Source organism: Ranitomeya imitator, chromosome 4, assembly GCF_032444005.1.
Source record: "Ranitomeya imitator isolate aRanImi1 chromosome 4, aRanImi1.pri, whole genome shotgun sequence".
NCBI classification, from domain to species: Eukaryota; Metazoa; Chordata; class Amphibia; order Anura; family Dendrobatidae; genus Ranitomeya; species Ranitomeya imitator.
The window spans coordinates 220,486,864-220,500,407 of NC_091285.1; the positions used below are offsets into that span (position 1 = coordinate 220,486,864).

Sequence of the window (13,544 nt, forward strand, 5' to 3'; positions counted from 1 at the left end):
CAACGGCGGCGCGCTGAAGGAAAAAAGACTAGCGCCTGCGCACTAGAGGGTCGGTAGTGGCGGTGCATTGCCAAACCTGGTATCTATATTAAAGGAGGGGAGCAAGCGTCATAAGAGTGAAGGGAGCATCAGCGCAGAAGTAAAGCGCTGGGAGACAATAGATGGGCTGGCACCGGTATAGTATGGGAATGAAAGAAAGCCTGGGAGAAAAGGAAATGTGTCAGAGTGTGAAATGATGGGCTATGGGGAATATGACCGAAGTGGTGGAAGGAAAAATAAGGGGGAAAAAAGGAAATAAAAATAAAAATAAAAATGAGGACAGAAGGAAGAGAAGGAGAAAAAAAGGGGGTGAGATCATGGGATGAGTATGATGGATAAACTGAAAAATGAAATAAATAAAAATAAAAATAAATAAATAAGAAATAAATAAGTAAGTAAGTAAGTAAGTAAGAATAAATAAGTATTTGTTTCCCCTTTCCTGACCTACCTTCTTTTTTCCCGCTTTTGCATTATACGGTATGTTATGTCATGTTCCCCCGCCCCTTACTCTCGTACTATATATCCCTATCCTACTTAATGGTATACCTTTCTTTTCCTTCCCCCCCCCCCCCCCTCCAGTCTCCGCCTGGATCCTGCCTTACTACCTGTTTCGTTACTTTGGGGTACCCTCCACTTTTTTCTTTTTACAACAAGGTTAGTCGCCCTTCCTCTTTTATTAGTGCTCGTATGTAATTTTTCAGAAGCGTAAATCTGGATGCCTTTCGTTGATACCACGCCAACTTGCATGCTGGCTCTATGAATATAGATATACGCATAATTTCCCTTTTCAGATATTGGCTTGATATATACCCTTTGTATATTTTGTACATATAGTATATTTTGTACATATAGTGTCTGTATTGGGTTTACACTACCACTAGTCGCTGCTTATGTATAGCACTGTTTTGTTTTGTTTTGTGTCCCTGTTCTTTTATTTTTATTTTTTTCATATTCCTTTTTTTCAAATTTGTAACATTGTGCAATTCTTATTGTTTTCTAGTGAGGTTTGACAAAGGCCCACAACGGGGCCGAAACGTTACCTAGTACCTCGATATATGATTGTGGTGACCCCAGTTTCGCAAATACCACTGTGGTGAAAATAATAAATTACTTTATTTGCATATGAAAAAACAAAATATCGAGTGCGGCTGTTGTTTATTTATTTATGAAGTTACCGTGGTTCAGCCTGCACCAATCCACACCGATCAGAGTGCACGCCTTTGCTATCTCTAGAACCTGTATGAGGACAGGTTGTGTGGCTGTTAATTGGTCATACAGCCACTATCGCCACAGAAGTGTCTGAGAGCAGTCAGATGCCGGAGGATCCATTTCCCGCACTAATAGAAGTCTGAGACCAGCACCAGTAGAAGTCTGAGACCAGCACCAGAAGAAGTCTTTGACCAGTGCCAGTAAAATACCTTAAGCAGAGCCAAAAGAAGTCCATAAACAGTGTCAATAGGATATCTGCAGGGTAAGTCAGTAGAAGTTATGTAAGCAGCACCAGTAGAAGACTGTGACCAAATCTGAACCAGGCACGAGAGATGATCTGGCTGTAGCAAAGGCCATTACTTCCAGCGCAGATGGTACAGAGTGTGGGCTAGGGCAGTGCTTCAGGGAACAAGAAGGCTAGTGTGACAAGCACACTGTATACCTAGTTACTCACATATCTAGGATTTGTGGCCTAGCAGGAAATACCGGTGACCCCTGGTAATGCCATCAGAGGTGTTTATGGAGACTACGACAAGGACGAGCCTAGTAGTGGGAGTGACACCCGTGAAGTTGAGAAATAAAGGCATTAACAGTCATTTAACTAATAGATAACAAGAACAGTGTATATAATAGAACACAGCATAGATATTGCATTAGTCATATCGATGTGTCATAATATACTGTATTTATCCTGTTACTTTTACCCACTTTAGAGTGCTTACTTGTGTGTATATATATATATACACGAGTATAAGCCGACCCAAGTATAAGCCGAGGCACCTACTTTTGCCATGGAAAGCTGGGTGTTAGGGGTCGAATTCCCACCTCTGCACAGGGGGAATCTCAGGCCATCTCCGCTGCGGTCTCCCATTCTTCTCCTGCCGCAGTGGAGCCTGCTCAGCAGAGACGTCGGTCCCAGCATCTCGCTCAGTCTGACTCTGTCCAAAGGGTTACTGCTGCTTTTCCAGCTTTTGCCATTGAAGCCAGTGTTGGGCAGCGGCGAGCAGACGCTTTTGGGACTAAGTCCTGCTTTTCCCCTTCTGAGCATGCCCAGGGTAAGATCTCTCATTGGAGATCGAGGGTCACATGCTCAGATACTGCAGCAAGACCCATTGGTTCTCCAGGAAGGTCCTGAAGTTCATCAGGCTCTGTGGCAGCCTCTCATTGGTCCTTCTAGGAAGGTCCTGTATGTGCTGCAGCTAAATAAGGTTCGCATGGCCACAGGGCCATGCGCTAGTATCAAATCTAAGTTATGTGCTTTGCGCCAGTGTGGTTATGTGAAAATATATTCAGGGACCCGGCTGAAATAAGCCACTAGAATACCGGCTCCTCCGGTGAGGAGATTGTATGAGTGTGTTCAGGGACCCGGCTGAAATAAGCCCCTAGAATACTGGATTCTCCGGTGTGGAGATTGCGTGTTGCATAACCACTGACTGCTATCAGCTTGGCAGTAACCTTGTGCTCCTGTGAGGCTAACAGGGCACAGTGCTTTCCTTTCACGGTTACTCTGTGAGGTAACAGAGCTTGTCTATACCGCCAAACAGTGCCACCATTCGCTAGCAGCAGGTTCCTCCTGCACGGTGGACCCCGGGCTGCGAATGCACCATTTATAATAAACATCTCTATTTACTCGGTGCGTTCCGCTAGCCCTAACACTGGGTAAGCTTATTGACTTGAGTATAAGCTGGGTATGTATTGTCCCCCTTATCTCTGTCCTGCTATGCATGGCTCCCCCTTCCTGTCTTGGTATATGGCTTCCCCTGTCCTGTCCTGGTAAGAGGCTTGCCTCATTCTTTCCTGGTATGTGGCTCCCCCATCCTGTCCTGGTATGTGGCACCCCTCGTCCTATCCTGGTATGTGTGGCTCCCCTTGTTATATGCATGGCTCTCCCGGTCCCACATTGCTCAGCTCCCCCGGTCCTGCATTGCTCAGCTCCCCTGATCCCACATTGCTCAGCTCCCCTAGTCCCGCATGCTCAGCTCCCCATCCCACATGGCTTGGCTCCCCCCTTCCCCTGGTTGTATGCATGGCTCACATTGCCCCCCTCCCCATCATACTCATGCTCCTCGCGCCTGCATCTTCATCCCTGCATCTCTGTTTTCCCGGCGCCGGTGGCTCTCCTCTCCTCTGCTAAGTGGTTACGTGATGCCGGTCATTAAGGTAATGAATATGAGCTCCTTGCCTATGGAAGTGGAGATGCATCCATATTTATTATCTTAATGAGCGGTACCACGTGACCGCTCAGTACAGGAGAGGAGAGCCACTGACTCCGGGACATCGGAGATGCAGGGACAGAGATGCAGGAACGGAGAGTCAGTATGATGTTTTCTGTTAGCTGGCGGCTGCAGCTGCAGCTGTCTCTGTGTCACAGCCACCTGCTCTTGCCTTTGCTACACTTCTCCCCCTCCCCCGCCAGCGTTTGGGACAATTGACTTGTGTATAAGCAGAGGGGCGTGTTTTCGGCACAAAAGTTGTTGCTGAAAATCTTGGCTTATACATGAGTATATATGGTAGATTTCCATTCCGTGTTTTTCAAATACACAGTGTTGGTTAAGTACCACTGTCTCATTGTTTTAACTGTTGCATTCAAGTAATCTGCTTACATGGCCATGCGCCTTCTTGCCCAGCTCCTCCTCAGCTCCATTCATTTTGATGGCGCTGCATCAAACTGGCATGAAAATACCAAAAGTCACAATGTTTTTGCGCAACTCCATGTTGCTCAAAAATTTGGCAATGTTTTAAACTGTTTTACGCCTACTTTCTGGCAAAAACAGTTTGATATATTGTCCCCTATGTTTTCAATTATATCTCTAACCCTTTTAATCTGAGATAAAGGATTTTAAAAGCTTTCCCATATGCTGCATAAATAGGAGCTTCTTTATTTTTGGAGTTTGCTTTCACTAGAACTTCACATTTTGCATGGAAAGAGAAAGAAAAATGTCAATGAGCAATCTTACCTGGCCACAATGTTACTGTTCAAAAAGAAACAGATGGAGTAACATTCTCTGTTGGCAGGGAGAAGGGATAACTGCACAATTTCAAGCATTGGATTGGAGCAATATTGTTGCTTGGACAGGATCCCAAAGACAAAATGAAGTTTGACTGTGTCGGTATTGCCTAGTCTTGCAAGTACTCCTTGAATAATCACCTACATGGCATAAATGTTCCTTTCACTAATATTTATGGAATACTGTTTATGAATAGATAAATTCTTTGCTTTGGCGCAACTTCAATTCCCGACCAATCCATTTAGCAGCTATGAAACCACTTTCCTTTGTATTCTACTTTTTTCGTTCTGTAAATATATTGAATCAAACAAAGTAAGCTTGCCAACCAGAGTTATTGAATTGTCGGGGGAACACCTTGTGAAAATAGACATTTAACAGAACAGCTTCCTTCTTATTTTACTAATGTGAATTAGACTAGTTTACTAAGTCATCAAGTTTTAGTTTTATTGTTTTGTTGATATAATAGGAACATATGGAAGAGTGGTGCCATTACTGTTTATACAGGCATGACCATGATTAGCATTGTTGCCTTAGAGCACTGAGGTTCCTTTTTTGAATTCAACTAAGGATCACACCTGTATGGAGCATGTATGTACTCTCATTGTTTATGTGTGATCCTCACATACTCTAGAAAAAATTGGTTAGTTGGTAAGGATGAGCGAATGTGCTTGGTGATACTCGGATATCACTCGAATATCTGGGTGCTCGTATGTGCTCGGCACTTTGCAAGCATTAGACTGTGCTCGAATTCAAACTTGAATCCCGACCCTGCATGTTTGGTGCCTGTTTCACCGTAAATAATCATTCTGGGATTGCATGTGAGTCACTGTAATGCCGTTGCCATCTTGGCAGGGACATTACTCTGATTGGCTGGCCATCTGACATCATCAGGGGTCATAAAATGACAGGTAGTGCCAGACTCAGCACACTGATGCCATTGCACAGCTCTGTGACAGTCGATATTGGAGTTAGAGAGTGCTTGTGCAGGCGTGTGTGTGCACAGTTTAGTGACTCATATTCCTGTAGTGTTGATACTGCTGCTGAAGCTGAATCATCATACTAACATTCCTAATTTTCTGCTTTGCTGTTAGTATCAGATACAATCTGCATTAACCCCTTTACCCCCAAGGGCGGTTTGCACGTTAATGACCGGGCCAATTTTTACAATTCTGACCACTGTCCTTTTATGAGGTTATAACTCTGGAACGCTTCAATGGATCCCAGTTATTCTGACATTGTTTTCTCATGACATATTGAACTTGATGATAGTGGTAAAATTTCTTTGATATTACCTGCGTTTATTTGTGAAAAAAATGGAAATTTGGTGAACATTTTGAAAATTTCGCAATTTTCCAACTTTGAATTTTTATGCAATTAAATCACAGAGATATGTCACACAAAATACTTAATAAGTAACATTTCCCACATGTCTACTTTACATCAGCACAATTTTTGAACCAAAATTTTTTTTTGTTAGGGAGTTATAAGGGTTAAAAGTTGACCACCAATTTCTCATTTTTACAACACCATTTTTTTTAGGGACCACATCTCATTTGAAGTCATTTTGAGGGGTCTATATGATAGAAAATACCCAAGTGTGACACCATTCTAAAAACTGCACCCCTCAAGATGCTCAAAACCATATTCAATAAGTTTATTAACCCTTCTGGTGCCTCACAGGAATTTTTGGAATGTTTAAATAAAAATGAACATTTAACTTTTTTTCACAAAAAATTTATTTCAGCTCCAATTTGTTTTATTTTACCAAGGGTAACAGGAGAAAATGGACCACAGAAGTTGTTGTACAATTTGTCCTGAGTACACTGATACCCCATATGTGGGGGTAAACCACTGTTTGGGCGCATGACAGAGCTCGAAAGCAAAGGAGTGCCATTTGACTTTTCAATGCAAAATTGACAGGAATTGAGATGGGATGCCATGTTGCGTTTGGAGAGCCACTGATGTGCCTAAACATTGAAAACCCCCACAAGTGACACCATTTTGGAAAATAGACTGCCTAAGGAACTTATCTAGAGGTGTGGTGAGCACTTTGACCCTCCAAGTGCTTCACAGAAGTTTATAAAGCAGAACCATAAAAATAAAAAATCATATTTTTTCACAAAAATTATCTTTTCGCCCCCAATTTTTTATTTTCCCAAGGGTAAGAGATGAAATTGGACCACAAAAGTTGTTGAACCAACAGGATCCCTCTGAGACAAAACGGCCCCTGCCCCAATCTCAGAAGCGTCAATCTCAACCTGAAAAGGAAGAGAAACATCCGGTTGGCGCAACACCGGAGCAGAAGTAAATCGGCGTTTAAGCTCCTGAAAGGCAGCGACAGCCGCAGAGGACCAATTCGCCACATCAGCGCCTTTCTTCGTCAAAGCGGTCAAGGGTTTAACCACGCTAGAGAAGTTAGCAATGAAACGGCGATAAAAATTTGCAAAACCCCAAAATTTCCGAAGGCTCTTCACGGATATGGGTTGAATCCAATCATGAATGGCCTGAAACTTAACCGGATCCATCTCCATAGATGAGGGAGAAAAAATGAAGCCCAAAAAAGAAACCTTCTGCACCCCATAGAGACACTTAGACCCCTTCACAAACAAAGCATTGTCACAAAGGATCTGAAATACCATCCTGACCTGTTGCACATGAGACTCCCAATCATCGGAAAAAATCAAAATATCGTCCAAATATACAATCAAGAATTTATCAAGATAAGTCCGGAAGATATCATGCATGAAGGACTGAAAAAAGAGAGTCCGAATGGCATTACAAGGTATTCAAAATGGCCTTAGGGCGTATTAAACGCAGTTTTCCATTCATCACCCTGCTTAATACAAACAAGATTATATGCCCCCCGAAGGTCAATCTTCGTAAACCAACTAGCTCCCTTCCAGTCCAACACAGGATTATGTACCTGCAACCACGGAAAACCCAGCACGATACCATCATGCAAATTATGCAACACCAGAAATCGACAATCTTCCTGATGGGCTGGGGCCATGCGCATGGTCACCTGTGTCCAAAACTGGGGCTTATTTTTTGCCAAAGGTGTAGCATCAATGCCCCTTAAAGGAATAGGGTTCTGCAAAGGCTGCAAGGGAAAACCACAACGCCTAGCAAAGTCAAAGCCCATTAAGTTCAAGGCGGCGCCTGAATCCACAAACGCCATGACAGAAAATGATGACAATGAGCAGATCAAGGACACAGATAACAGAAATTTAGGTTGTACAGTACTGATGGTAAATGAACTGCCGATCCTCTTTGTCCGCTTAGGGCAGACAGAAATGACATGAGAAGCGTCGCCACAATAATAAGACAACCTATTCTGACGTCTGAAACCTTGTCGTTCCGTTCTAGACAGAATCCTATCACCCTGCATTGCTCTGAGGACAACGCCACAGCGCACACAGTTCTGCGCTCCCGCAAGCGCCGATCAATCTAAATGGCCAAAGACATAGAATCACTCAGACCGAAAGGCGTGGGAAACCCCACCATAACATCTTTAACGGATTCAGAAAGACCCTTACTGAAAATTGCCGCCAAAGCATCATCATTCCATTTAGTCAACACAGACCATTTTCTAAATTTCTGACAATACAATTCTGCCGCCTCTTGACCCTCAGACAGGGCCAACAAGGTCTTCTCCACTTGATCCACAGAATTAGGTTCATCATATAATAAACCTAAAGCCTGAAAAAAGATTCCAGGGAAAATGCCCAATCCTGTGGATCGCCACGCAGCAGGGAGATGATGATTTTAACCTGCTGAATGGAATCACCGGAGGATCGAGGTCTCAGAGCAAAAAACAGTTTACAGTTGTTTTTAAAACTCAAAAATTTGGACCTGTCACCAAAAAACAAATCAGGAGTAGGAATCTTCGGCTCTAAAACAGGAGTCTGAACAATATAATCAGAAATACCCTGTACCCTAGCAGCAAGCTGGTCCACACAAGAAGCTAATTCCTGAATATCCATGCTAGCACAAGACTCCTCAGCCACCCAGAGAAAAAGAGGGAAGAGAAGACAAAACAGAGTGCAGAAAAAAAAATGGCTCAACACCTTTCTTCCCTTCTCCTGAGATGCATTTAACTCATTATTGGCCAATTGTACTGTTATGATCCGGTGACCTTGGAGCCGCATGGAACTTTCTCTGGAGTTGGTGTAAACTGTACTGACCGCAAATCCTGAACTTAACACTGCAACTAGAAGTAGCTGTGGGGTGTGCCTAACAAATCCTAGACACCTCGACACAGCCGGAGGACTATATACCCCTATAGATGGAAATACGAATTCTACCTTGCCTCAGAGCAGAACCCCAAAGGATAGGCAGCCCCTACAAATATTGACTGTGAGTAGTAGAGGAAAAGACACACACAGGCAGAAAACAGGATATAGCAAAAGAGGCCACTCTAGCTAAAATAGGAAAGGATAGGACAGAATACTAAGCGGTCAGTATTAAAATCCTTCCAAAAATATCCACAGCAGAAAATACAAAAAACTCCACCATCTAACTAAAGATGTGGAGCGTATATCTGCAACTCCAGAGAATCCAACAAGACTGAGAAAACACTGACACAGTCTAAGCTGGACAAGAGAAAACAAATGAATAGCACAGAATTATTAAGCACACAGCATGTGTGCCACAGAAACAAAAACCAGACACTTATCTTTGCTGAATTGGCAGCAAGGCAGGAGGAACCAGACAAAGATCCAAAACCTCCCAGAACCATGAACAACTGGCAAGGACTAATGAATCCTGCACACCTAAATACCCCAGTCAGAACTGCAATCAGCAGAAACACCTGACCAGGACTGCAACTCAGGGACAACTGCATTACCACCTACAACCACTGGAGGGAACCCAAAAGCAGAATTCACAACAGGAATGGTCTGCAGGTGTCACATTGCGTTTGCAGAGCCCCTAATGTACCTAAACAGTAGAAACCTCCCACAAGTGACACCATTTTGGAAAGTAGACGCCCTAAGTAACTTATCTAGATGTGTGTTGAGCGCTTTGACCCACCAAGGGCTTCACAGAAGTTTATAATGCAGAGCCGTAAAAATAAAACAACATTTTTTTTCCCACAAAAATTATTTTTTAGCCCCCAGTTTTGTATTTTCCCAAGGGTAACAGGAGAAATTGGACCCCAAAATTTGTTGACAATTTGTCCTGAGTGCGCTGATACCCCATATGTGGGGGGAACCACTGTTTGGATGTATGGGAGGGCTCGGAAGGGAAAGAGCGCCATTTGGAATGCAGACTTAGATGGAATAGTCTGCAGGTGTCACATTGCGTTTGCAGAGCCCCTAATGTACCGAAACAGTAGAAACCCCCCACAAGTGACCCCATATTGGAAACTAAACCCCCCAAGTAACTTATGTAGATGTGTTCTGAGAACTTTGAGCCCCCAAGTGTTTCACTACAGTTTATAACGCAGAGCCGTGAAAATAAAAAATCTTTTTTTTCCCACAAAAATTATTTTTAGCCCCCAGTTTTGTATTTTCCCAAGGGTAACAGGAGAAATTGGACCCCAATAGTAGTTGTACTATTTGTCATGAGTACGCTGATATCCTATATGTTGGGGTAAACCCCTGTTTGGGCACACGGGAGAGATCGGAAAGGAAGGAGCACTGTTTTACTTTTTCAACGCAGATTTGGCTGGAATTGAGGTCGGACGCCATGTCGTGTTTGGAGAGCCCCTGATGTGCCTAAACAGTCGAAACCCCCCAAATATAACTGAAACCCTAATCCCAACCCTATCCCCAACCGTAAATGTAATCTAAACCCTAACTGTAACTTTAGCCCTAACCCAAACATTAGCCCCAACCCTAACTGTAGCCTTAACCCTAGCCCTAACCCTAGCCCTAACCCTAACCCTAACCCTAACCCTAGCACTAATGGGAAAATGGAAATAAATAAATTTTTAAATTTTTTCCCTAACTAAGGGGGTGATGAAGGGGGGGTTTGATTTACTTTTATGCAGACTTTTTAGCGGATTTTTATGATTGGCAGCCGTCACACACTGAAAGACGCTTTTTATTGCAAAAAATATTTTTTGCGTTACGACATTTTGAGTGCTATAATTTTTTCCATATTTTGGTCCACAGAGTCATGTGAGGTCTTGTTTTTTGCGGGACGAGTTGATGTTTTTATTGGTAACATTTTCGGGCACGTGACATTTTTTGATCGCTTTTTATTCCGATTTTTGTGAGGCAGAATGACCAAAAACCAGCTATTCATTAATTTCTTTTGGGGGAGGCGTTTATACCGTTCCGCGTTTGGTAAAATTGATAAAGCAGTTTTATTCTTCAGGTCAGTACGATTACTGTGATACCTCATTTATATCATTTTTTATGTTTTGGCGCTTTTATACGATAAAAACTATTTTATAGAAAAAATAATTATTTTTGCATCGCTTTATTCTCAGGACTATACCTTTTAAATTTTTTGCTGATGATGCTGTATGGCAGCTCGTTTTTTGCGGGACAAGATGACGCTTTCAGCGGTACCATGTTTATTTATATCCGTCTTTTTGATCGCGTGTTATTCCACTTTTTGTTAGGCGGTATGATAATAAAGCGTTTTTTGCCTCGTTTTTTTTTTTTTTCCCTTACGGTGCTTACTGAAGGGGTTAACTAGTGGGCCAGTTTTATAGGTCGGGTCGTTACAGACGCAGTGATACTAAATATGTGTACTTTTATTGTTTTTTTTTATTGAGATAAAGAAATGTATTTATGGGAATAATATTATTTTTTTTCACTATTTAGGAATTTATTTTTTTTTTTTTTTACACATTTGGAAAAATGTTTTTTTACTTTTTTACTTTGTCCCGGGGGGGACATCAAAGATCGTTGATCTGACAGTTTGCACAGCACTCTGTCAGATCACCGTTCTGTCTGAGAGCAGTGCATGCTTACCAAGCGCCTGCTCTGAACAGGCACTTGGTAAGCCACCTTCCTCCCTGCAGGACCCGGATGTCGCGGCCATTTTGGATCCGGGCCTGCTACAGGGAGGGAGGTAGGAGACCCTCGCAGCAACGCTATCACATCGGGTTGCTGCGGGGGTCTCAGGGAAGCCTGCAGGGAGCCCCCTCCCTGCGCGATGCTTCCCTGCACCGCCGGCACACCGCGATCATGTTTGATCGTGATGTGCTGGGGGTTAATGTGCCGGGGGCGATCCGTGACCGCTCCTGGCACATAGTGCCAGATGTCAGCTGCGATAGGCAGCGCTCCCCCCGTGAGGGCAGCCGATCGCGTATGACGTACTATCCCGTCGGAGGTCATACGGGCCCACCCCACCTCGACGGGATAGTACGTCATATGTCAGAAAGGGGTTGAATCTAGGTAGTGAGAGCAAGCTGCAGGAGCAGGGAGAGTGGCTGAATACAGTTTTGAGGTAGGAATTAGGGTTTTGCAGTCTTTTCCCAAATATATAGCTGTGGCAGCTGACCATCTATTTATTTGTTAGGTGAAAAAATTTAATATAATGTCATGCATAAAATATTAGCTGCTTTGCTTACATTTCTGTGTTATATAATGCTCCAAAAATGCATTAAACATTTTTCCGTATTCAATTACTCATCAATATACCATTACGTGGTCTCTGGTATATTTTGGTGTTATATAACAGTCCAAAAAATCATTGAAAAGGTTTTTGCAATCAGTTAATGGTACTCATCCATAAACTATTACATGTTCTGTGGTACATTTCGGTGGCATACAACACTCCAAAAAAGCATTAAAACATTTTTCTATATTCAATTACTCATTCATAAACTATTAGGTGCTCCATGGTACATTTCGTTGTTATATAACACTCATTAAATGCATTGAAAAATGTTTCTGAATTCAATTACTCAACCATAGAGTATTACATGATTTGAGGTACATAACTGTGGAAGTGAACTCAAAAAATACGCTTTGACTACAGGTGACCAATTTATTTTAAATAATAAATAAAAACTTGATTTTAAGAGACCTAGCAATTAGAAAATGCGCAAGGTGTGCAGTAATGGAAGAGGAACTGGAAATGCTTACAATGGTGCATGCAGATGTCAGGAACATGGTGCAAGTGTGACTGCGCCAGTTGCTGAAGTACAAAAAATGCACCCATCCATGACACATACGTTCCTGTCCCACTTTGCAGTTCTGAACAGTTGTAAGTAGAGTTAAGGAGAAAAGGAGTCTGCCCAGTGGAATCGGTTACGGCGTTGTTTAGAGCAAATTCTGCCCAGTCATCCTGCCTAGAAGAGACAAAATGTTGCAAATATGTCATCAGAGTCTGGTTGGCTCTCTCTACCAACACATTCGTCTCGGAATGATATGTAGAGGAGAGATTTAGTTCTATGCTGAGTAAACAATAGAGCTCTCTCCAAAACCGAGACGTGAACTGGGGACCCCGGTCACTGACAATTTTATCAGGCATGCCATGTAAATGGAAAATATGTTTAATGAACAATGCTGCCAAGGCCCGTGCAGAAGGTAACCGTGGAAGCAGCACCAAGTGCACCATCTTAGAGAAATGATCGGTGACAACCCAGATAACGGTGCAGTTACGAGACTTGGGTAAGCCCACCATGAAGTCCATCCCAACCATCTCCCAGGGCCTGTCTGCCACCGGCAGGCGGTAACGTTGCCCAGCAGGCCGTTGTCGAGGAGACCGATTCCTGGCGCAGGAGACACACGCCTGAATATAGTCCCCGACGTCACGGGCCATATGCGGCTACCAGTACGTCCTCGCCAGAAGCTCAGATGTCCTCTTGGTCCCAAAATGTCCACCCACCCTGAACGAGTGAGCCCGAGAGAGAACCTCCGGTCGCAAATTAGATGAAACAAAAGTCTTGCCTGGAGGCACAGACTCTAGCGAAACTGGAGCAACAGTTCTCAGGCTCTCAGAAGGGACATTAAGCCGAGGCTCTTCCTCCTCCTCCTCAGATGACACTAAGGAGCGAGAGAGAGTGTCAGCACGAAAGTTCTCCCTGGAGAAAAAATGGAGAGTAGAATGGAACCGGGAGAAGAACAGGGACCATTTAGCCTGGCGAGAATTCAGCCGCTGGGCCGTCTGTAAGTACACTAAGTTCTGGTGGTCTGTGAACACTTGGAAGGGAAAGCGAGCTCCCTCCAAGAGGTGTCTCCACTCTGAGAAAGCCAACTTCATGGCTAGCAACTCCCTGTCCATGATGGAATAATTCCTCTCCGCTGGTGAAAAGGTCTTGGAGAAGAAGAAGCAAGGATACTTCCGACCTTGAGCATCCTTTTGGAAGAGGACTGATCCACCTCC

General features: G+C 43.5%; 1 protein-coding gene across 1 annotated transcript in view; it reads left to right on the forward strand.

Annotated features, from left to right (window-relative positions):
* The window catches only part of LOC138674481 (solute carrier family 23 member 1-like), a 994,669-nt gene that overhangs the window by 814,838 nt on the left and 166,287 nt on the right, over nt 1-13,544 (forward strand). The gene's annotated exons all lie outside the window — the stretch shown is intronic.